A 23,707-nucleotide genomic window follows, 5' to 3' on the forward strand; every position below is an offset into this window, starting at 1 on the left:
ACTCTCCTTTTGGGATTTTGGGCATGCACAGGTGTATTTCTCAAGTCATTGGGCCTAGGACTTGAACCATGCCGTCAGTCATGTGGGATCTAGCCACCTTAACCACCATGCCACCTGGATGGGATGATTCTATCAGTATTTGCTTCAAATATTCTGAAACTCTGCAATTAGGTGTATTTGCATTTTGGATTGTTATTTCTTCTTTCTGACTGGATACTTTAGCATTATGGAATGACCCTTTTTGTCTCTGGTAATAATCTTTGTCCTAAATTCTGCTTTGTCTGAAAAGAATATAATCAACCCACCTTTCTCATGTTTCATGTTTGCATGGTATATTCCTCTTCCTCTTTTTTATTTTTTATTAACATGTTACAATCGTACACATTTATCAAGGTACAGTGTGATTTTACGATATAATAATATGATGTGTACTGATTAAATTCGGGTAATTAGCATAGTTGGCATCTCAAGCATCTGTCATTACCTTTGTAGGGAACATTGAAATCCATCCTTTTTTTTACATTGAGATACACAGCAAGTCATTGCCATCTATATTCTCCAGGTGTATTGTATAACACTAGAAATAGTTCCTTCTATCTGTTGGCAATTTAATTTGTGTTAATCAACATCCTTGGGGGCCGGCAGGTGGTGTGGTGGTTAAGGGTACTGGACTTGCACACGGCTGAACATGGTTCCAGTTAGAACTGGTGACTTGCTTTTCCACTTTCCCTCTCTTTCTCTCTCTGTCTACTCAAACTGGAAAATAATAATAATAAATAAAGTACTTCTTTAAAAAAAAATCAACATTCTTGGGACCAGTAGTTGGCGTAATGGCTATGTCACTGGACTCCCATGTAGTCGATCACGGTTCACGTCCTGGACCTGGTGGCTTGAACTCACGTGGGGCGCGTGTGCGTGCGTGCCCAAGATCTCAAGAGGAGAATGGAGGAGAAGAGATTGCGGTATGGCCATCCCCCAGGGGGTGATTTCTCGTTTTCTGTCTCTCTGTCTCTCTCTTTTTGGCGAGTGCATGTGCCCTATAGCAAAAGCCTCTCCAAAAGAAAAAAAAAATCCTTATATTCTATACCCCACCCCTTCCTATCCAGCCTCTAGCAGTCAATCTCTCTCTTTTTTTTTTTTTTTTTGAGAGATTTTCACTGTAGGGCGCGTGCGCTCGCCAGACAGAGAGAGAGAGACACAGAGACAGAAAGCGAGAAATCACCCCCCAGGGGGGATGGTCACGCCGCAATCCCTTCTCCTCCATTCTCCTCTCGGGATCTTGGGCACGCACGCACACGCTCCCGGCGTGAGTTTTAAGCCACCGGGTCCGGGACACGAACCACGGTCGACTACGTGGGAGTCCAGCGACATAGCCATTACGCTAACTGCTGGTTCCCTCTAGCAGTTAATCTTTAACAGTTATCAAAAGAAGCCATACAGATGGTCAACACACATTAAAAACACTCAACAACAAGGTTCTGGACATATTAAAGAAAACACTCAACATCACTAACTGCTAGGGAAATGCAAATAAAAATCACAATGAGATGCCATCTTTCCCCAGTTAGAATTACTGTTACCAAAAGGACCAAAAACAAGATAATAAATTCTAATGGGGACACAGAGAAAGGAGATTCCTCTACACTATTGGTAATGTAGGTTAGTACAGCCACTATGGAACAGTATGGAGGTTCCTCAAGAAACTATAAACAGGGCCAGCAGGTGGCAGGCTGGTTGAAGCACTGGATTCCCACATGGCTGACCACATTGTTCCAGTCCTGGCATTGAAGTGGCTTGAAAAATCATGCTGGGCACGTGTGGGTGCATGTCTAAAATCCTGGTAGGAGAATGGAGGAGAAGGGATTGCGCGGTGTGGCCATACCTCTGGGGCAATTCCTCACTTTCCCTCTGTCTCCCTCTGGCAAGTGCAAGCATCCTATGGCAAAAACTTAAACTAACTGACTAACAAAAGCTAAAAACAGAATTGCCGTATGAGTCTTGCCATATGAACCCTAGTCTTAGGTATATGTCCAAAGGAAAGAAAATCATGTCATAAAGATTTCTGCACCCCCGTGACGCACAGGAGTGAATCACTTGGAAGACACTTGCACTGAAGTGTCCATCGACAAGAGAACAGGGAGGGATGAAGGAAACCTGCTGTGTAAACAGACAGTGGACCACTATTCAGCCATTACAAAGGATGAGCTCTGTCCAACATCCATTTGATGTTCAATGAGCAAGCCTGGCCCTTATGTCACGTGAAGTAAACCAGGAACAGAGAGAGACATCACACCGTCTCCCTCATATGTAGAAGTTGAAGAAAAAAATAATAATAACGCTTCCATCCTTTTGCCTTTCCCTTATCTGTATACTCAAAGTGGATCTCTTGTGGATAACATAGTCCAACCTTACTTCATCATCCAACTGGATAGTGTCTGATTTTTTTTATTGAGATGCTTAGTCAGTGCTCATGTTGTAAAATTATTGCTATGGTTAGGTTTAAATCTGTTTTGCTATTAGTTTTTTTTCTTTCTTTTTATTTTATGTTTTTTACCATAAGGCACATGTGCTTACTGGAGAGAGACACAGCCGGTAAAAGGGAAAGTTAGAAATCACTCCCCGGAGGGGATGGCCATGCAACAATTCCTTCTCCTATATTCTCTGCTCAGGATTTTGGGCATGTGCATTCATATGCCCAGCATGATTCCCAAGCTGCTAGGTCCAGGAAGCAAGCCACAGTAGGCCATCTGGGAATCCAGCACCTTAACCACCACGCCATCTGCTGGCTCCTTGCTATTAGTTTTCCAGTTGCCCTATATATTTCTTTTTTCCTTTTTTCCTGCCTTTTTGGAGTATTTAAAAAAAACTTTTAGAGGTTTTTGCCTTAGGGCATATGTGCTTGCTGGAGACAGAGACAGCAAGAGGGAAAATGAGAAATCACCCCTTGGGGGAGGATGGCCATGCCACAATCCATTTTCCTCCATTCTTTTCCCAGGATCTTGGGCACGCACACATATGTGCCCAATATGAGTTTCAAATTACCAGGTCTGAGACTGCAACTGCGGTTGGCCATGTGGGAGTCTAGCAATGTAACCACTACACCATTTGCTGGGGCTTTAAAACTTTTTTAGGGACCAGTAGATGACATAATGGTTACGTCATTGGACTCCCACGTAGTTGACCACAGTTCCAGTCCTAGACCAGGCAGCTTAAACCCACACTGGGTATGTGTGCATTTGTGCTGAAAATCCCAAGAGGAGATTGGCCATCCTCACTGTGGGGTGATTTCTTGCTTTCTGTCTCTCTGGCGAGTACACATGCCCTATAGCAAAAATCCCTCAAAAAATAGATTTAATAAAAAGAAGTTTGCCAAAGGGCACATGCACTCAAAAGATAGAGCAAGAGAGGAAGAGAGAGAAAGCATCTCCCGGTGGGACGCAGTTGCGCGGCACTCTCCTCTCCTTCTCCATCCTCTCAGGATTTGGGGCACGCGTGCACGCACACATGCCTGACTTGTTCTCAAGCCACCAGGGTTAGGACTGGAACTGCTCCGCTGACCATATGGCATCTCACTATCTTAACCACCAGGCCGTGGGGCCGGCCTGAGCATCTTCAATGATTCATTCAAATCTTTCCCATTGGCTAATAGAACTCCTATTGTTTGCTGTTGTTAATGGCTGCTGGAAGATTTACGATGTCTGTCTTCAGTTTATTGGTTATCTTTACATAACCTGATGCCACATTTACAATAACGTAAGACTTTTACAACAGCGTGTGGTGTTTCTGCTCCAATGGTCAGAACTCGGCCGTTTCGCAGAGCTCTGGGAGCCATGGACACTGCTCGTCTTCCAGCTCCCTAGCAGACGTTCCCGGCTGGAGGTCTCACTTGTGCATGGGCCTAAGATGCAGGGCGCCCATGCAGACTCCTGCCTCTCATCCTGTCTAGCCGACCCATCTTGGCTGCCCTGTGCTGCCAGTTTCGGCTCCTCAGTCTCCCCAGCTCTGATCTGTCTGCGTAACTCAGCATCGTGCCGTGTGCTGCCTGCACGCCCCTCCTATGTCATAATTGTAAAGTAGCCTTTGGAAGAAAGCAGGGATGGGGGCGTCAGCAGGTGGTGTGGTGGTTAAGGCGCTGGACTCCCACATAGCCAATCTTAGTTCAAGTCCTGGATCCGGTGGCTTGCTTTCTCATTTTTCCCTGTCTTTCTCTGGTCATATTTAAATAATAATAATAATAAATAAAATTAAATAAGTAATTCTTAGAAAAAAAAAAAACAAAAGAAAAAAGAAGGCAGGGATGGTCATAGGCCTCCTTGTTTGTCCCGCTTCTCCTGGGGTTACAGTTCCGCTTTGTCTGCTGCTGGAGGTCTGGAAACAATCGTCCCCTGTGTCCGCTCTAGTGCCTGGTATTTGCTGCAGTGGGAAAGTCCAGTACCAGGTGCTGTTTCACGGCCAGAAGCCTCCTCTTTAGAGCTGTAGCTCTTACCACTTTAGTTTTGGGTTTGCCTATACAATATATTTTCATGTATCAATACCATAGAGTTTGTTGAAATTTATGCTTATTCTTTTCTATTAAACAATGATTTTTCTCAGTGGGTCAAAGATCCTTGTAAACGTACAACTTGTAGCATTCAAAAAGTAAGCACAGGGGCCAGCAGGTGGCGTGGTGGCCAAGGAGCGGGACTCCCACGTGGCCGGCTGCTGTTGAGTCCCAGACCTGGCGACTTGCTCTCTCACCTTCCCTCTCTCTGCCTGTCTCTGGTAATCACACATGTCCTGTAGAAAAGTAAAATAAATAAAAATTTTTTAAAAAAGTAAACATAAAGTTTTCTCACCCTTGTAATGAAAGCTGCTGATTCAAGCTAGCATTCTAGTATTTACTACTTTTTAAAAATCATTAATTAGCATTTGGCACATTTAAATTCATTTAACTTATTCCGTAAGTAGATAAGGATGTGATTTAAAAGAGTGGAGAAGTCGGACTGTCAGAGCAACTTCGGTATGGAGAGAAGTCTCACACCTCGCTCCCTGCCTGGAGAGTAACTGGAGTCGTGCCGCTCTCTGGCACGGGGAGCTGAACCTGTCTTGAGAACGCACACCGAGAGCAAGAGCGCGCTGCGGGGTGTGTCCTCGCCAGAAGCGGGACAGCAGGATGGGTGTTAGTTACACCTGCTCGCTTAAACTCCAGCTCACCTTGTCTTTTCCTATCCTGACTGGAAACCAAGACTGGATAGATTTAAATTTGTCCAAGTTCAGGTTATTGGTAAATAAATGAGTGGTGTGTATCATTCAGCGGTGGGAAGCGGCGGGAACCTGCTCAGGTGCCCGTATGTGTAAAACCCTTCAGGTGTTGCTGGTGGAAATAAGATACGAGTCTGGAAGGCAAAGTTCAGTTTATGTGACTCTTTGAGTAGTTAACTCTTAGTAACTCTCTTGTTTGCTCTTGCATTTATTGCCTCGGGAATTCCACTTAAAAATTAGAAATAATTGGGACCAGCAGTTAGCGTAATGGCTATGTTGCTGGACTCCCATGTACTCGACTGCAGTTCCAGTCCTGGACCCGATGGCTTAAACTCATGCCGGGCATGTGTGTGTGTGTGCATGCCTAAGATCCCAAGAGGAGAATGGAGGAGAAGGGATTGTGATGTGGCCATCCCCCCTGGGGAGTAACTTCTTGCTTCTGTCTCTCTGTCTCTCTCTGTCTTTCTGTCAAGCACATGTGCCCTATAGCAAAAACCTCTCAAAAAAAAAAAATAGAAATAATGGGGGACAAGCAGATGGTGTAATGGTTACATTGTTGGACTCCCACACGGCCAACTGCTGTTTGAGTCTTGGACCCGGTGACTTCAAACACGACGGGCACATGTGCATGTGTGCCCCAAATCCCAAGAGGAGAATGGAGAAGGGATCGCGGTGTGGCCATTCCCCCAGACAGTGACTTTTCACTGTCTCTCTCACTGTCTCTGTCTCTCTCTCCCTGTGAGCACAAGCAAACCCCCACCCCCCAAAAAACCCTCTAAAATAAAAAAAGAAAGAAAAAGATGATTAGATCATGCATATGTATGTGTGCTCCTGTGTATAAATGAGCCCATGTATATAAATATACGAAAGATCTACAGTAAATTCCAGACTCATACCCTCGACTGGTCTTGTCATGCCACAATCCCCTTCCCCAGCCCTCTAGCTTTTCAGGATCCTGGGCACACCTGCTCACACCTAGTGTGATTTCAGGCCGACCAGGGGCTCTGAACCTGAGCCACCAGATAGCCTTCAACTTTGCAGGGTACTTGTGTTACTACTGTGCCAGTGACTGTGCCAATGGTGATTTTTTAAAAAAATTAAATTAAATTTATGATTACTGCTATTGTTATTAATTTGTATAGGGCACATGTGCTCACCAGAGAGAGACAGAGAAAGTGAGAAAGCAAGCTGCCAAGTCTGGGACTTGAACCACAATTGGCCATGTGGGAGTCCAGCGCCTTAACTGCTACACCACCTACTGTTCTTGCCAACAGGAATTATTTTTAAGAGGTGGGATTAGAGGGGACTTTTACTTCCTTCTTTATTCATATCCGTTTGTTACTATAATTTATTTTTACAATTAGTATGCATAACAAATATATTAGAACAATTTCTCATTTAGAAAAAAGTGATGAGGGGATGGCAGGTGGCATAGTGGTTAAGGTGTTAGACTCCCACATGGTCAACCATGGTTCAAGTCCTGGACCCAGCAGTCTGAAACTCATGCCAGGTGTGAGTGCATATGTGCCCAAGATCTGGAGAGGAAAATGGAGGAGATGGGACTGTGGTGTGCCCATCCCCCTGGGGGGCGATTTTTCACTTTCTGTCTCTGTCTCTCTTTCTCTCTCTGGCGAGCGCATGTGCCCTATAGCAAAAATCGCTCTTAAAAAAAAAAAAAAAAAAAAAAAAGAGGAGAGGAAAACACAGGATGGCTGACCGTGGTTCGAGTCCCAGACCTGGTGGCTTGCTTTTTCACTCCCCATTTCTCTCTCTTTCTGTGTGTCTCTCTCTGGTCAAATTAAAATAAATGAATGAATGAATAAAATTAAATAAATAATCTTAAAAAAAAAGATGATAAAAAATCATCCATACTAAGAGGTCTTCAAAAAGTTCACGGAGGGGGACCAGCAGTTAGCGTAATGTCTATGTCGCTGGACTCCCACGTAGTCGACCTCAATTCACGTCCTGGACCCGATGGCTTAAAACTCACACCGGGCACATGTGCATGTGTGCCCAGGATCCCGGGAGGAGAATGGAGAAGAAGGGATTGTGGCGTGGCCATCCCCCCTGAGGGATGATTTCTCACTTTCTGTCTCTGTCTCTGTCTGTGTGGCGAGCGCACGCGCCTGATAGCAAAAACCTCTCCAAAAAAAAAAAAAGTTTACGGGGGCCAGGGTGGGGGGCGAGGCTGCCCGACTGGGAACCACCGGGTTGCTGGGGGTAGTGAGGCTAGAGGTGGGGGGTGTCAGATGCCCCACTCAGAGGAAGAGGAATCAGACAGGGGGATGGGCTAAAGAGACATTCCAGCAGAATTCGATCTAAAGCTAGTGACTCTTTTTTTTTTTTTTTTAAGTTTATTCATTATGAGTGAGAGAGACAGCGAAGCAGAGAGAGGCAGCACCCTCCACAGTGTCTGGACGCCATGGTCCGCCCTCAGTCGAACCAGCCCGGCTCACGGGCACTATGCCTGACGTACTGAGAGGGACTTGGCCCCTGCAGGGTACAAAGTGCAGGTGGGCATGGACCAGGCCTTCCCACCCGATCAGCTCATAGAGTGCCGCTTACCGCTGTGGCAAGCCCGCCCTGTTTCTTTCTGGATTACAATTACATGCAGTATTGTGGAGCCTAATATGAAGGTACTTCAAAAAGTTCATGAAAAAATGAAATTGAAGTATGAGTTTTATTTTGGTTCAAAAAATACATCCAAGCATAATTTTTTCCGCCATAACATGCATTTCCCATGAACTTTTTAAAAGACGTTTTGCTAAAGGGCGTGCTGCAATCCCTTCTCCTTCTTTCTCCTCTCACAATCTTGGGCACGCACACACATGTGCCCAGAGTAAATTTTAAGCTGCTGGGTCCAGGACTCGAACTGCGGTCGACTCTGTGGAAGTCTAGCAACATGACCGTTATGCCACCTGCTGGTCCCCCCATGAACTTTTTGAAGACCTGTCATTAGAAGTGTTCCACGGTGTTGAACTGAAAGTCCAAGGGAACAGCTCATAAGGCATTCCTATTTGTCTTCTCTGGAAAAACATGAAACCTGACGTTGCCTGGAGGGAACTGCAGCCAGTGTTGTCAGAAAAAGGTCACAGCCACTTGTCTTTGCCGAACACATTTAGCCTTTATGTAACTGGAAATACCAAAAGTAAACAATGTACCTTTTCATGAAAGCCATCATTGTCTATTTACAAAGCTTTTGGTTTCTCGTATAAGGGAAATTTCTCCTGCAGTTATTACTAGAATCCCCCCTGCCAGGCAGTATGTTAGAAAGCCCTTGCTGTTGTCCTCTGAAACGTGGGACGACGTTCCTTGAAGTCTAGAGGATATAAAAGCAATTTCAGAGCACGCTTGGGAAAAGAGGACCGTGAAATGTATATAATAGCAAACGATGATTGCATCAAACCAATGTGGGGACAGGCCTAGAGGAGAGAGCCAGGACATACACCTAACAGGCAAGCACGTGGCCTGGAAGCATCTGCACTGGCGGTGTGTTCCGGTGGATCGGCTCAGGGTCGTGCAGTCATGTCGTAACAGCTCCCGGTGGCATGGAATGGTCAGAGCTGCCGTCTCCCCAGATAACTAAGGCAAAGACAGGCGCCGTGTGGACTGCCCCTGGGGTGCTGACCTTGCTTCATTTTCATAACCCTCCTTATTTTTTGTCCCTGCAAGACAGCAAGTCCACTTGCATTATCCTCCTCTCTGAGAGGTGATGGTGGGATACACGGCTAGTCCAGGCTGACGTTCTTTTGGAGAAGATGTGCTTGGTGCCCTTGAACTGCGGACACAGAGACTCCCTGTCTGGGAGTTGGGTCTTGATACAAGAACTCTTCAGAAGGTTCATAGAAAAATGGAACTGAACGATGAGTTCATTTTGGTGCAAGAAAGTCTGAAATTCATGCGTAGTATTTTGGTTTTTTTTTTTAAAGGATTATTTACTTAATTTTGAAATTATTATTATTTAAAAAAATTGTTATAGGACATGTGTGCTCACCAGACAAAGAAAGAGAGGGAAAGTGAGAAAGCAAGCTGCCAGGTCCAGGACTTGAATCGTGGTAGGCCGTGTGGGAGTCCAGCACCTTAACCTCCCCGCCACCTGCTGGCCCTATGTATAGTGTTTTAATAATGCACATTTTCCATGAAATTTTTTTTAAGAGAGATTTTTGCTATAGGTCATGTGTGCTCACTGATGAGTCAGAGACAAACAGAAAGCGAGAAATCACTTCCCGGGGGGATGGCCACACCGCAATCCCTCTTCCTCCATTTCTTCTCAGGATTTTGGGCACACACACGTGCCTGGCATGAGTTTTTTGTTTTTGTTTTCTTTTTGGAGAGGTTTTTGCTATAGGACACGTGTGCTCACCAGAAGGACAGAGACAGAGAGACAGAAAGCAAGAAATCACCCCCCAGGAGGGATGGCCATGCCACAATCCCTTCTCCATTCTCCTCTTGGGATCTTGGGCACACACACACACGCACCCAGCAAGAGTTAAAGTCACTGGGTCTGGGACTCGAACCGCAGTCGACTACATGAGAGTTCAATGACAGCCATTATGCTATCTGCTGGTCCCACACCTCTTCTGTCTTATAAAACTGAAACCAGGCACCCATTAAACAGTAAGTCCTCAAACACAGCACCCAGCCTCTCCCAGTCCCGATTCCACCTCCTGTCTCTGATTTGACTACCCTCACTACCTCGTCGTAGTAGAATCTTGCAGTACTGGTCTTTTCATCACGGGGTTAAATAACACCATTTTTAAAATATGTAATAACATTTGGTGAATTTCTTATTATTAAATATTCTTTGACACAGTGGTTTCTTCGTTTTGTTTTTAGGTTTTTGCCAGAGGGTACATGCTGGAGAGAGAGACAGAGAGACACAGAGAGAGGGAAAGTGAGACATCATCCTTCTCATTGTCTCTCTGTGTCTCTCCAGCAAGTGTATGCACCCTATGGCCAAAACCTAAAATTAAAAAAAAAAAAATTGTCATCCACAAACTTTGAATCAGTCTGTGTTTCTAGGAGCAATGGAAAGTAAAGCCCCCGTCCTGGGTGCTCTTGCAACACAAGGTGCAATGTGTTTTTTGTTTGTTTGTTTTGTTTTGTTTTTTTTAATGTTTGAACTGGAATAGTTTTAGTTTTCTTGAGCTAGAATAATTCTGTTTATGTTTGCCATGGATATCTTGCCCACAAATGTTCTCTATTTTATTTCTGAGCCTCTCTTGGATAACGATGCAACTGTGTTAGGGTTCTGTTTGTTTATAAGGCAGTAACAACACAGTGAGGAATAGAGGCGGGAAGTGACCAGGGCGGCCTATTCCGTTCCCAGCTGAGCAGCCGTGTGTGTTAACAAAGCATTCTTACACGCACGGGTTCAGTCACTAAGGTATTGGGAGGAGACGTTTTAGATGATAAGGTGCATGGACCAACCCTTACCACGAAAACTACCAACGACGATGAAACGAAACTGAGGCCAGGTCCATTTCTGAGGCCGGACCAGTGTCCTGACTTCTGCAGCAGAATATGAGTGATTCCAGCTTTCAGGGCACCTGGGTAGGATTTCATCTCTGCGTCAGCCCTCCCTCCAACCACGATACTGGCTGCTACGGAAATCGGACAGCATCCCAAGTCTAGCTCGCCAAGGCACTCTGGCGACTCAAACTTGTGACCCTGGGGAGCGCATGCCTGTGTCCTGTACTGTTGGCTTCCTACACTCCCATGGACGGGCTGAACCGTGGCCTCCCACCTTCCAGATTCATACCTTGCAGTCCTAAGTCACAGTACCTAAGAGCGTGACTGTTTTTGGACACAGAACCTTTAAAAAGGTAATTAAGGTGGGCCAGCAGGTGGCGCAGTAGTAAGGGGCTGGATCCCACATGGCCAACTGCTTGGCTGACTGCTTGGTTCAAGTCCCAGACCCGGTAGCTTGAAAACATTGTGAGGTGCATGTACATGCATGCTCAAAATCCTGAGGAGAATAGAAGAGGGATTGCAGTGTGGCCATACCCCATGGGGTGTGATTTCTCATTTTCTTTCTCTTTCTTTCTCTACAGCAAAGCACATGTTCCCTACAGCACATTTAAAAAGAAAAGATGGGGGCCTGCAGGAGGCATGGTGGTTAGGAGCGCTGGACTCCCATATTACTGACCACAGTTTGAGTCCCGGACCTGGTGACTTGCTTTCTCACTTTCTCTCTCCCTCTCACTCTGGACAAATTAAAATAAATAAAGCTAAATAAAATAATTCTTTAAGAAAACAAAAAGAAAAGATAGAGACCAGCAGGTGGTGTAGTGATTAGTGCGCTGGACTCCCACATGGTCAACCATGGTTCGAGTCCCGATCTGGTGGCTGCGTGTGCGTGCATGCTCAAAATCCCAAGAGGAGATAGAGGAGAAGGGATTGCAGTGTGGCCATTCCTCATTTTCTGTCTCTTTGTCTCTCTCTGTCTGGTGAGCTTATGTGCCCGATAGCAAAAATCTCTCTTTTAAAAAAAAGAACAGAGCCGGGCGCGTGTGCGTGCGTGCCTAAGATCCCGAGAGGAGAATGGAGGAGAAGGGATTGCGGTGTGACCACCCCCCCTGGGGGGTGATTTCTCGCTTTCTGTCTCTATGTCTCTCTCTCTCTGTCTGGCGAGCGCACGCGCCCTACAGTAAAAATCTCTCCAAAAAAAAAAAAAAAAAAAGAACAGATAGGGGCCGGCAAGTAGCATAGTGGTTAAGGCACTGGACTTCCACATGGCCAACTGCGGTTCGAGTCCCAGACTTGGTGACTTGAAACACACCCTGGGTGCTTGCGTGTGCATGCCCAAAACCCCAGGAGGAGAATGGAGAAGGGATTGCAGTGTGGCCATCCCCCCCTGGGGATGATTTCTCACTTTCTCTGTCTCTCTCTGGCGAATGCATGAGAAAAAAAAAATCTTTAAAAAAAAGAAAACATTTTAAAAAAAGAAAGAAAGGGTAATTAAGGCAAAATGAGGTCATATTAATGACTGGTGTCCCCATATAAAGAAAATAGGACAGGGACACATGCAGGAAGCAGACTCTCTGGATGCCTGAGGAAACCGAGGCCAGAAGGCCTCAGAAGAAACAAACCCAGTCAGCACCTTGATCTCGCCTCCAGAACTATAATAACCTCCTGCTCAAGCAGCAGCTCCAGTCTGGAGCACGTGCCGTGGAAGTCCTAGCAAACAGACACACAGCGCTATTAATAATCCGATCTCATCTCAGCAAAGCATCTCGTTAATACAGCTTTAGCCTTTCCTGTATGGAAGTGCTTCCTGTAGAAGTACTCTCCTCACACACCTGCTTAACACGCAGGTTACTTATTCGTTTCAAAGGGCAGTGCTAGCCTGGCACGGCGAGGACAGTGCATTCCAGGGCACTCTGCTTCCCACGTTCCAGAGGGCCACGGCTGGACGCAGCTTGCAGTGCGGCCCTCCCGGGGACTCCCAGGGCATCAGAGCAGGCAGCTATGGTGGTTTCCAGTCCAGCCCGGTCAGCTTGGTAGGCAAAGGCTGCTTGGAGGAAGTGACTGCTCCATGGGGCCCCTCAGAGCAGTGACCTGCACGCCAGCACGGCTCCAATGCACAGGGCTGGGAGTGCGGTCTTAAGTGGGGCCCCCAAAGGAGCAGAGACAGAACACAGAGCCATGCCCACCATGGCCAATGGCAGTTACTTGCGTGCAGCTGCTGGCCTCACCAGGAGCTGGGTGAGGGTTTGAGTTAGTTCCCTATCTAGGACTAAGGTAGGGAGATATGTACTGGATGGGGCCAGCAGATGGTGTAATGGCTATGTCGCTGGACTCCCATGTAGTCGACCAAGGTTCGAGTCCCAGACCCAGTGACTTAAGCTCACACCGTCAGGCGCTTGTGTGTGTGTGCCCAGGATCCCAAGAGGAGAATGGAGGAGAAGAGATTGGGGCGTGGCCATCTCCCCTGGGGGGTGATTTCTCGCTTTCCGTCTCTCTGTCTCTCTCTGTCTTTCTGGTAAGCACACGCACTTTATAGCAAAAACCTCTCCAAAAAAAAAAAAAAAGAAAGAAAAAAAGAAAGATATGTACTCGAGTATCTTCTTTCATTTTTAAAAAGAATTATTTATTTATTAATCATTATTATTTTAAAATTTGCTGTAGGGGGCACATGGCGCTCTACAGAGAGACAGAGAGAGAGAAGGAAAGGGAGAAAGCAAGTTCCCAGGTCCAGGACTTGAACCACAGTCAGCCGCATGAGAGTCTAGCGCCTCAACCACCATACCACCTGCTAGCCCCAATACTCGAGTACGTTCTGAGGAGGGGGGAGAGTCAGTTGCACTAGCTCGGACATTGTTTTTACGACACAGAATTTATTACCAAGGCTAGCTACGCAACAGTAGGCTGCTCTCCTGTTTCCGAGGTCGTTGGGTAACTGCCACTGTTTCGCTCCTCTTTTGCAAACCACACGAGAGGAGCTGGATCCCAACGAGCTTTCCATCAGTCCCATCACTTCCCCTTTGTTTCTAACAGAAAGCACAGGCTTTTTTGTTTTCATAAAGAATCTGTTGATCTAGCAATAGCAGGGATGGGGATGCAAGCAGTAGAATAATGGCAATCCTGTAAGTTCCCTTTTAATCAGACGTGGAGAAGATGTCTTCTCATTCACTGGCTATTTAGGTTAATTGACTATTAAAGTAGGCTTTTACCAAATACTTACCTGTGCTCTGTGTACTGCACTCTGTTAGCTTTGGGAGGCGAGGCACAGAGGAAGAGTGGGGTGAAGGAATACAAGAAATGATCCCTGGGAACAGCAGTTGGCGTAATGGCTATGTCACTGGACTCCCATGTAGTCCACCGCGGTTCGAGTCCTGGACCCATTGGCTTAAACTCATGCCGGGCGCATGTGCGTGCATGCCCAAGATCCTGAGAGAATGGAGGAGAAGGGATTGCAGCATGGCCATCCCCCCTGGGGGGTGATTTCTTGCTTTCTGTCTCTGGCTTTCTGGTGAGTGGATGCTCCCTATAGTGCTAACCTCACCAAAAGATTAAGAAAGAAAGAAAGAAAGAAAGAAAGAAAGAAAGAAAGAAAGAAAGAAAGAAAGAAAGAAAGAAAGAAAGAAAGAAAGAAAGAAAGAAAGAGAAAGAAAGAAAGAAAGAAAGAAAGAAAGAAAGAAAGAAAGAAAGAAAGAAAGAAAGAAAGAAAGAAAGAAATTGTTAGCAAGGCTAGCTGATGGCGTGGTGGTTAAAGCACTGGACTCCCACATGACCAACCACAGTTCAAGTCTCAGACCTGGTGACTTGCTTTCTCTCAACCTCTTGTCAAAATTAAAAAATAATGATAATAAAAGTAAATGAAATAATTCTTTTTAAAGAAGGACTGCAGGGTAGAATCTAGCCCATGAGTGAGCAGATCCAGGCAGGAGGCTGTCACGCAGGGAGAGCTATCACACCAGAAGACAGAGGGCAGCCGCAGTTCTTGTGCAGGGACGGGCAACCCGGGTTCCGTTATGACACCCTGGCTCTTCCACTGCAGAGCATCGGCTGCTGTCCCTGGCCTTGGACGCTGAATGTGTTACCCTTGGTTTTATTTTGAATCTTGATAGGACATGTGCGCGTGCCAAAAAAAGAGAGAGAGGAAGAGAGAGGGAAAGTGAGAAATCACCCCCCAGGGGCATGGGCACGCCACAATCCCTTCTCCATTCTCCTCTCGGGACTTGGGGCACTCAAGTTCACATGCCTAGAGCCGTTTAAGCACTGAGTCCAGATCTTGAACCAAGCAGTTGGCCATGTGGGAACCAGCTGCCTTAAGCACCATGCCACTACTGGCCCCTGTATCCTCTGATTTTTTTTTTTTTTAAGTATTTCATTTAACTTTACTTATTTATTTTAATTTGACCAGGAGGTGGGGAGAGAGAGAGAGCGAAAGTGAGGTCTGGGACTTGAAACGTGGTCAGCCAAGTGGGAGTCCAGCACCTTAACCACTATGCCACTTGCTGGCCCTGGTGTGCATCCTTTTTTTTTTTTTTAAAAAAAAAGTATTTCTTCCAGGAGCCAGAGAGAGAGATGGAGACAGAGACAGAGAGCTACCTCTCTGTCTACCACCCCTAACAGGGTCTTGAAGCCCTGATCCTCGGCCAGCCTAAGGCAGGCCTGGATTACAGGCTTAGGCATGCCCAGCAAACTCAGGGAGGTGTGTGGGTGTAAGCCTGGAACCTTCCACGTGGGTCAGCCTTGTGGAGCATCGTGATGGGCCACTGTGCCACTCTGGGCCCCGTCTCCTTGTCGTGACTTCACAGGGTCCCACTGTGTGGGGCAGGGCTCACTCAGCCCTCACGTGTAGGCAGTGAAGTCGCACTCAGCTTCTCACTGCCATCAATTTTGGCAATCTTAGCATACTTTGTCAACTAATTTCACGTCTATGAATATTAACAATCTTTTTCAATTTTTAAAAATCAGCACCATAGAGTTATGTGTGAAGAAAACTGCTAATGGGGGCCAGCAGGTGGTGTGGTGGTTAAGGGCGCTGGACTACCACATGACTGACCACAGTTCGAGTCCCGGACCTGGCAGCTTGCTTTCTCACATTCCCTCTTTCTCTCACTCTGTCTCTCTCTGGTCAAATTTAAATAAGTAAATAAATAAAGTTCAATAAGATAATTCTTTTTTTTTTTTTTTTTTGGAGAGTTTTGCTATAGGGCGTGTGCGCTTGCCAGACAGACAGAAAGAGACAGAAAGAAAGTGAGAAATGACCCCCAGGGGGTATGGCCATGCTGCAATCCCTTCTCCTCCATTCTCCTCTTGGGATCTTGGGTACACACGCACACGTGCCCCATGTGAGTTTAAGCCACCGGGTCCGGGACTCGAACCTGGGTCGACTATATGGGAGTCCAGCAACATAGCCATAACGCTAACTGCTGGTCTCAATAAGAGAATTCTTTAGGGAAAAACAACAAAACAAAACAAAACAAAAAAACTGCTAGCAAGAGTACAAGTGCTTCCCTCCTCCTACTCTGCCAGTGTTGCACTGTGCAGGGCCAGTGGGTGGCATGGTGGTTGAGGCACTGGACTCCCATGTGGCTGACAGCAGTTTGAGTCCTGGACCTGGCAACTTGCTTTTTCACTTTTCCTCTCTCTCTGGCTGAATTAAAAATCAATCAATCAATCAACCAACCAATATTCCACGTGTACTCGTAGGGTAGGAGGAGTGGTGACCTAGTCTGTCTGTTCAGCACTTCCCAAGGCAGGCTGTGAGCTGTGCCCTCGGGGGAGGCGGCAGGCAGGGCAGTGGTGGTGGTAGGAGTCTTCCTTACACGGGTGGTGCTGTTCTTCTCCCGTGGCCCTACTGTTCCTCCCCAGGCCCAGGCTCTGCGCCGTGGCTGCTGGCTGGTGCCCCAGTTCTCCCCAGGCCCAGGCAAATGTGCCGTGGCTGCTGGCTGGCACTCCTGGTCAGGCCAAGGGCTCTCAATGCTCCCTCCTCACTGGTTCCTGGGAGCTCACTGAGTGAAGGAGTTGGGCTTGGAGATGCTTATTGCGCTTTTCCATTCCTTTGGTGACCCGCCTGGCTAATCCGAGCCACCAGCTGATACTGTGCTATCAGAGATCAGTGACGTCCTGCTGTGTGACTGTCCTAAGTATCACTTGTCCACGGCAAGTGCGGCAATTAGACCCTGTGCAGAGATCCGCATCCCACACGCTGACTCAGTTCACGTCTGTCTGCGTGGCTTGGAAAACAAATGTGTATGTGTGTGTGTATGTGTGCACATGCACCTGTGCACCCCAAGTACTGTGGCATGGCTACACCCATGGGAGGGGGGTGCTTTCTTTCTTTCACTCTGTCTTTGTCAAGCACTTACGCCCCTCTGGCAATAATTTTTTTTTTTGTAGAGACTTTTGCTATAGGGCACACACACTTGCTGGAGAGACAGAGAGAGAGAGAGAAACAGAGTCAGAAAGCAAGAATCACCCCCTGGGGGGGTGGCCATACTGCAATCCCTTCTCCTCCATTCTCCTTTCAGGATTTTGAGCACACACGCACACATGCTCAGTGTGAGTTTTAATTTGCCAGGTCTGGGACTAAAACTGCAGTCGACTATGTGAGAGTCCAGTGATGTAACCATTATGCCATCTGCTGGTCCCAATAAAATGTTTCTTTTTTTTTTTTAAGAATTATTTTATTTAACTTTATTTGTTTATTTATTTAATTTGATCAGAGAGGGACAGAGAGAGAGAGAGTGAGAGAGAGAGAGAGAGAGAAAGGGAAAATGAGAAAGCAAGTTGCCAGGTCCAGGACTTGAACCACGGTTGGCCGTGTGGGAGTTCAGTGCCTTAACCACCATGCCACCTGCCGGCCCCCCAATAAAATGTTTAAAAGAAAAATGACAAGATGGTCTTTTAAGGCCTTGGTCCCAAAGGAATTATTAACTGGGAATTCTGGGCACCCTGTGAGGTTAAGACCAGGCAGGCGGGAGGTGGGGGCTTTGAATCCTCAAGTCACACAGCGAGGGGCGGGCTGTTTTGCTAGCCTCTACCCAGTTCGGTACCATAGCAAGAACAATTCTGACATTACGGAACTGATCTTGTCTTCAAACAAGACCGCAAATCCCTGGGGTGATGCTAAGAGCTGTGAGACTGGAGCTGGGAAGGCAGAAGACAGGGATGCACACTTCTTTCTTTATATCACCCATTGTTTTTCTTGGCATTTACTATCTAATGACTACCCAGCACTAGTTAACATCTCGCATCAGACACTCTGCCAAGGTAAAGTCTGCAGGCGTGCAGGACGGCTGAGCTCTGCACTAGTCACTTCTCAGGTTCTGGAGTGACTCAAGGCAAGGTGCACTAAGTCATGGAAAGTCACTGCAGGTATTACCTACGCTCAGCTCACACCGGGCCTGAACCAGGAGGAACATCAGCAGGGCACATGGAAGCCATCTGGACCTTGGAAGAAACGACTACGCGCTGGAGAGTGGTCGGGGCTGTTCAGATGAGCGCAGCTCTCCGCCTGTGAGCCGCCCCTGTCAGGTATCCACTGCAGGGAAGTGGAGGTTGCGACAGTTACTGTTCTGAGATTTACCTGGGACGTGCCTGTGCCTGTGGGGTGTTCATGGTTCTCAGTGCTGGGCTACAAAGGATAAGCAGTGAGGCGCTGCAGAATTTCTGTAGAGAAATGCTGGTAAAGATAATACACATTGGAGCCAGCAAGTGGCATTAGGGGTTATAGCATTGGCCTCCCACATGGCTGACAGCAGTTCAAGTCTCAGACCTGGCAGTTTGAAAATCACGCCAGTATGCGTCCACGTGTGCCCAAGATCGCAGGAGGAGAATGGAGAAGGGATTGTGGCGTGGCCATCTCCTTATCCCCATAAGAGTTAATTTCTCACTTCCTTCTCACTGTCTCTCTGCTTCTCTCTGGTGATCACACACACCCTGTGGCAACAAAAGCCTTAAAAAAGAAAAAAAAAAAAGAATACACCCTGATAAATGCTGTCTTACAGGGTTATAAAATGCTGTTAGAAGCCATGGGGACTCATCCAATTACAGCTCACAGACTAAGCAAACGTTCTCTAAATTTGCAGTATCAGTATGAAAATCATTATTTGTATAAAATGGTACAAGCTTCTAAAATATCATATGGCATTATTTATCAAGAGATTTTAAAATGTTCCTTTCCGGTGAAAATTACCTGGAGATTCTAATTCTAACCATTCCTTTTATGGAATAAGCAGACACAAAGACCGGCATATAAAAATGCTCATCTCTGGGGACCAGCAGTTGGCGTAATGGCTATGTGGCTGGACTCCCACGTAGTCGACCGTGGGTCACATCCCGGACCCAGTGGCTTAAAACTCACGCTGGGCGCATGTGTGTGCATGCCCAAGATCCCGAGAGGAGAATGGAGGAGAAGGGATTGCGGCATGGCCATCCCCCCTGGGGGGAGTTTTCTGCCTTTCTTTCTCTCCGTCTCTCTCTGTCTGTCCGGTGAGCGCATGTGCCCTATAGCAAAAACCTCTCTCAAAAAAAAAAAATGCTCATCTCTGAACTGTTTGTTATTATACTAAGAATCCATGAATTGGGGAATGGTAAAATAAATTATGGTATGTCTATATATTGGGTCATCAGAAATGTCATGACACAGCTTTGCATACAAAAACATGTCATGACTTTTCCGATGACCCAATATTTTGCAGTTGTGATCATTAAAAATTGCTATGAGAAGCTATTCATGATGTCTTAGGAAAAAAGTGCAGGCTACCAATTTTAGCCATGGCATATGTCATGACTGTGAGTGAAAAAATATGGAAAATGACCCAATAATCAAAGGAAATCCTCGTCATAGGAAGTGTTAATATGAAGACAGTACCGTTCTCTAGGACTCTCAACAGATTAAACCCAGGGTGTTCCCAACTCTCACAAATCATACCGTGGCCTCAAAGGCCCTTTGCCTTCTAAGCTCCTATTAGATTTATTTTAATTTAGTTTAAGGGGAAAGAATCTATTATAGGCCTGCTTATCTGCAATTGGGCACATTTCTCAGCTGGCTCATGTATTCTTAGGGAGGTTTAGAAAAGCTGGAGCCAGAATGATTGCTGAAAAAACCCTTTTTGGGCTGCTGCTCCTTTAGCAAAGTGGCTAAATGCAGTGCATCGGAAACTAGATCCCACGTGGCTGACCGCGTTCAAGCCCAACCTGGGCAGCTCAAGTCACATGCTGTGTGCGCATGCGCCCGAAATGCTGATGGGGTGGAAAAATGGAAAGGGGATTGCAGTGTAACCTTGCCTCCTGGGGGCGTTCTCTCTCTCATGAGCCTGTGTGCCCCCTGGTAATTAAAGGGGGGTGGGATAAAGCCTATCTGTAGAAAGTTTTAATATTTTTTTTAAAGTTTATTTCTTGAGAGAAGGTAACAGGGAGAAAGACAGAGACCTGTGACAGGGTTTCATCATGCCACGATCCCCTCTCCAGCCTCCCAGTCAATCAGGGTGTGCCCACAGCAGCATTCAGGTCATCTTAGGAACTGAACCCACAGCCTTCTCACATGGTTCTGACATGGCGGAGCGGCACCCTGCATGTACCATCATAGCTGCACCTGGAGGATGTTAATGAGAAAAAGGGTTTTATACAGCAGGGGGCCGGCAGGTGGTGTGGTGGTTAAGGTGCTAGACTCCCACATGGCTGACTGTGGTTTGAGTCCCGGACCTGGTGGCTTGAAACTCACTCCAGGTGTATGCGTGCATGCCCCCAAATCCCAGGAGGAGAATGGAGACGGGATTGCAGCATAGCCATCCCTGCCCCCCTGGAAGGGATTTCTCATTTCCCCTGTCACTGTCTACATGCCTCTGGTCAGGGCGCATGCCCTAGCAAAAACCTCTCTAAAAAGGGGGAGGTGCTTTGTGATTGATAATCTTTTTTTTTTTTTCCTTTGGAAGATAAGTGTTACTTTTTCCTTTTGAGTAGTTTTCAAGAGAAGCTCAACTAGACAGTGAATTCTTCATGGAACGTAGCTGCTGCTATGATCTTCTTTCAGACTCTTAGGGAAGTATGAGGATACGCATGTACTGATGTAAAGGATGGCCGACGTGAAGAGGCCAGGCTTTCCCAACCTTGGCGCTGCGGTCACTCTGGGCTGCCCAGTGTCCCCGGTGGTCACAGCATTCCTGGGCCTCCCCCGCTAGATACTGGTCTAGTGTCCCTTCCCCATGGTGACAACAAAAACATGTCTCCCAGGTGTGGCAGTCTCCAGGTTGACTCAAACCAAGAAAAATGGACAACTGAACGCATCTGGCTAATTAGGACACCACACTACACGTGTGTACAAGTGTGCGTGCACACACATACTCATGCATGGTGTGTACATGCTTTTGTGTAGAGGATTTGGGTGTTTTGGTTCAACAGGAATAGCCTTGGCTGTGGGACTGACTTCTCCCTGTGAGGTAGACAGTGCAGCGGGTGACACGTCACACGAGGGCCCTTCTCCCTAGCAGAAGTCAGGACTCAGCTTGGGGAAGTGCCCCTGCACCTTGCAAGGCCGGTTCTTGGCCAACTAAACCAGAGAGGGTGTGTACAGGGCAGGAGGCGCTCTGCATTCCCGCTGGGCATCTCTGAGCCCCAGAGCTTCGCAATGTAAATACCGAGAAAAATATTTTCTCAAAATTTCCAATCTATAAAAAAGGGGAATTATGGACCAGCAGGTGACGAAGTTGTTAGGATGCTAGACTCCCATACAGCCAACTATAGTTCAAGTCTTGGACCCGGTGGCTTGAAACTGACACAGGGCGTGTGTGTGTGTGTGTGTCTGTCCAAGATCCCAGGAGGAGAATGGAGAAGGGACCCATTCTTAATCACCCCCTAGGGGTGATTTCTCACTTTCTTTCTCTTTATTTGGCAAGCACATATGTCCTATGGCAAAAAAACTAACCAAAAAAAAAAAAAAAAAGAAAAGAAAAAGGGAATTATCAGCAAAAATCTTTACTTCCTATAGCTAGTACTAACAACCCTCCTCCTCCAATTGATTCTTTACCTTTCCCTTACTGAGGAAAAAAACAAAAACAAAAACAAAACCAAACTGGGAATAAGGAAGAAAAATACCAGAAGGTGGCGGAGACGGAGGGGCAGGGGCCGTCAGCACAGGAGCACACCTGGCACTTCTCTGTCTGCTCCCCACCCCCACTTCACATACTGGTCCCCGGGCGCCTCCTGGATGCCAGATACCAGGGAGCTGCGAGTCCAGGAAGCAAGTGCTCCCTATAGACCGTCACGATGTAGCTGGGGCACTAAACCATTAAAGTACAGCAAGGGCAGAGGGGAGCGGCTTACGAGAACGAGAACTCGGATCACGTCCCCAGGCGCAGCTCCCCAGTGTGGGGGACAGGGAGAGAGCCGGGCCTGCCCTGGGTGCTGCAGGTGGGGTAGGTCCCACGGAAAAAGTGAAGTCTGACGGCAAGAAAGAGCGAGAGCAGTTCTGAGGGGCAGAGAAGATTGGACATGAGTGCTGGGGGCAGGAGTTTTGATCCTAGAAAATGAGAAGCTACTGACAGACAGTAAGCAGGAGTGACAGGGCTTCCTGATCTGACTCACTAGGCTGTTCAGCTGCTCATGGGGGCTCCCAAGGCTATTCTATTTTTAGTTTTTGCTACAGGGTGCATGAATTTGCCAGAGACACACAGAGAACAGGGCAGAGAGAAAGCCCCCTCCAACTGTCCCGCCCCAGGGGACAGCTGCGCCACAATCCCTTCTCCATTCTCCTCGGGATTCTGGGTGCTCATGAGCTCATGTTTTTCAAGCCACTGGATCAGAGATTCGAACCACACAGTTGACCATGTGGGATCCAGCTGCCTTAACCTGCCTTTTATTTAACAATGTTTATTTACCTTTTCTGAGAGAGAGAGAGAGAGAGAGAGAGAGAACCCCCAACAGGCCCTATCTTTTAATTAAATATTTTTTCTTACCAGCAGGTGTGCATGCTCACTAGAAAGAGACAGACAGAAAACCCCAGTGGGATGCACTCACACTGTAATCTTTTCTATTTCACCTTCTGTTGGGCTCTGGGGGATGCACCTGACATGTTTTTCAAGCTGCGGGGCTGGGATCTAAACCACGCTCGGTTGTGAGACATACTATCTCCATGGCAAACACTCAGCCACTGCGCTATGGGGCCAGACCCCACCCTCCACAGGGTCTTTTTTTTTTTTTTTTGAAGAGGTTTTTGATATAGGGCACGTGCGCTCACCAGAAAGGCAGAGGCAGAGAGACAGAAAGTGAGAAATCACCTCCCAAGGGGGATGGCCACGCTGCAATCCCTTCTCCTCCATTCTCCTCTCAGGCTCTTGGGCATGCACGCACACGTGCCTGACGTGAGTTTAAGCCACCGGGTCTGGGACTCAAACCGCGGTCGACTACATGGGAGTTCAGCGTCATAACCATTACGCTAACTGCTGGCCCCCCTCCACAGGGTCTTGAGGCCATTTTCCACCCCAAGGGTCAGCAGCCCCAGGTCATGGCATGTGTGTGCTGGCATGTTGAGGCAGGCTCCAGACCCTAACCTGGAACCTTCCACGTGCGCCAGCCTTGCCCGAGGGCTGCACCAGCAGGCCTGGCCGGGCTACCTTAACATTGGTTTATAGCCGCAGGTGTTTCGAGCTCCTTGGAGGTCATGAATGTGAGGGAGGGGCACTAAATTAGCACCAGCACCAATTCTTCCTGCTTTACCTTCACAATACTGTCAGGGCTCGCTGTGCTGGGAACAGGGTCTGCACCAAGGCTGTGTAACTAGGGTGAAGGGGCGTGAAATTCTCCCAAGGCCAGCCACTGGGCTGGAAAGGCTTGTCACCCGTGTTGGGAAGAGTGTAAGGAGGCGCATCCAGCCTTCCCACTCATTTCCACGTGGCCGGACAGGCGCCGGGAAGGTTTTGAGCAGCAGAGAACCAATTTGCAGGGTCAGGTGTGTCTCCAGCAGATACCAGGGCGTGTTCTGGAGTTTCCTGCTAACAGGACCCTTTGGCTC

At 47.3% G+C, this 23,707-nt stretch overlaps 1 long non-coding RNA gene across 3 annotated transcripts in view; it reads right to left on the bottom strand.

Annotated features, from left to right (window-relative positions):
• Positions 1-19,445: 19,445 nt before the first annotated feature.
• Positions 19,446-23,707, bottom strand: part of LOC102472467 (uncharacterized) — a 10,772-nt gene continuing 6,510 nt past the window's right edge. For all 3 annotated transcript variants that reach the window (XR_003551021.1, XR_001371115.2, XR_335965.3), the window contains one exon: positions 19,446-20,293. This is a non-coding gene — a long non-coding RNA (uncharacterized LOC102472467). The remainder of the gene's footprint in view (positions 20,294-23,707) is intronic.

Source organism: Tupaia chinensis, unplaced genomic scaffold (assembly GCF_000334495.1).
Source record: "Tupaia chinensis unplaced genomic scaffold, TupChi_1.0 Scaffold000578_2, whole genome shotgun sequence".
NCBI lineage: Eukaryota > Metazoa > Chordata > Mammalia > Scandentia > Tupaiidae > Tupaia > Tupaia belangeri.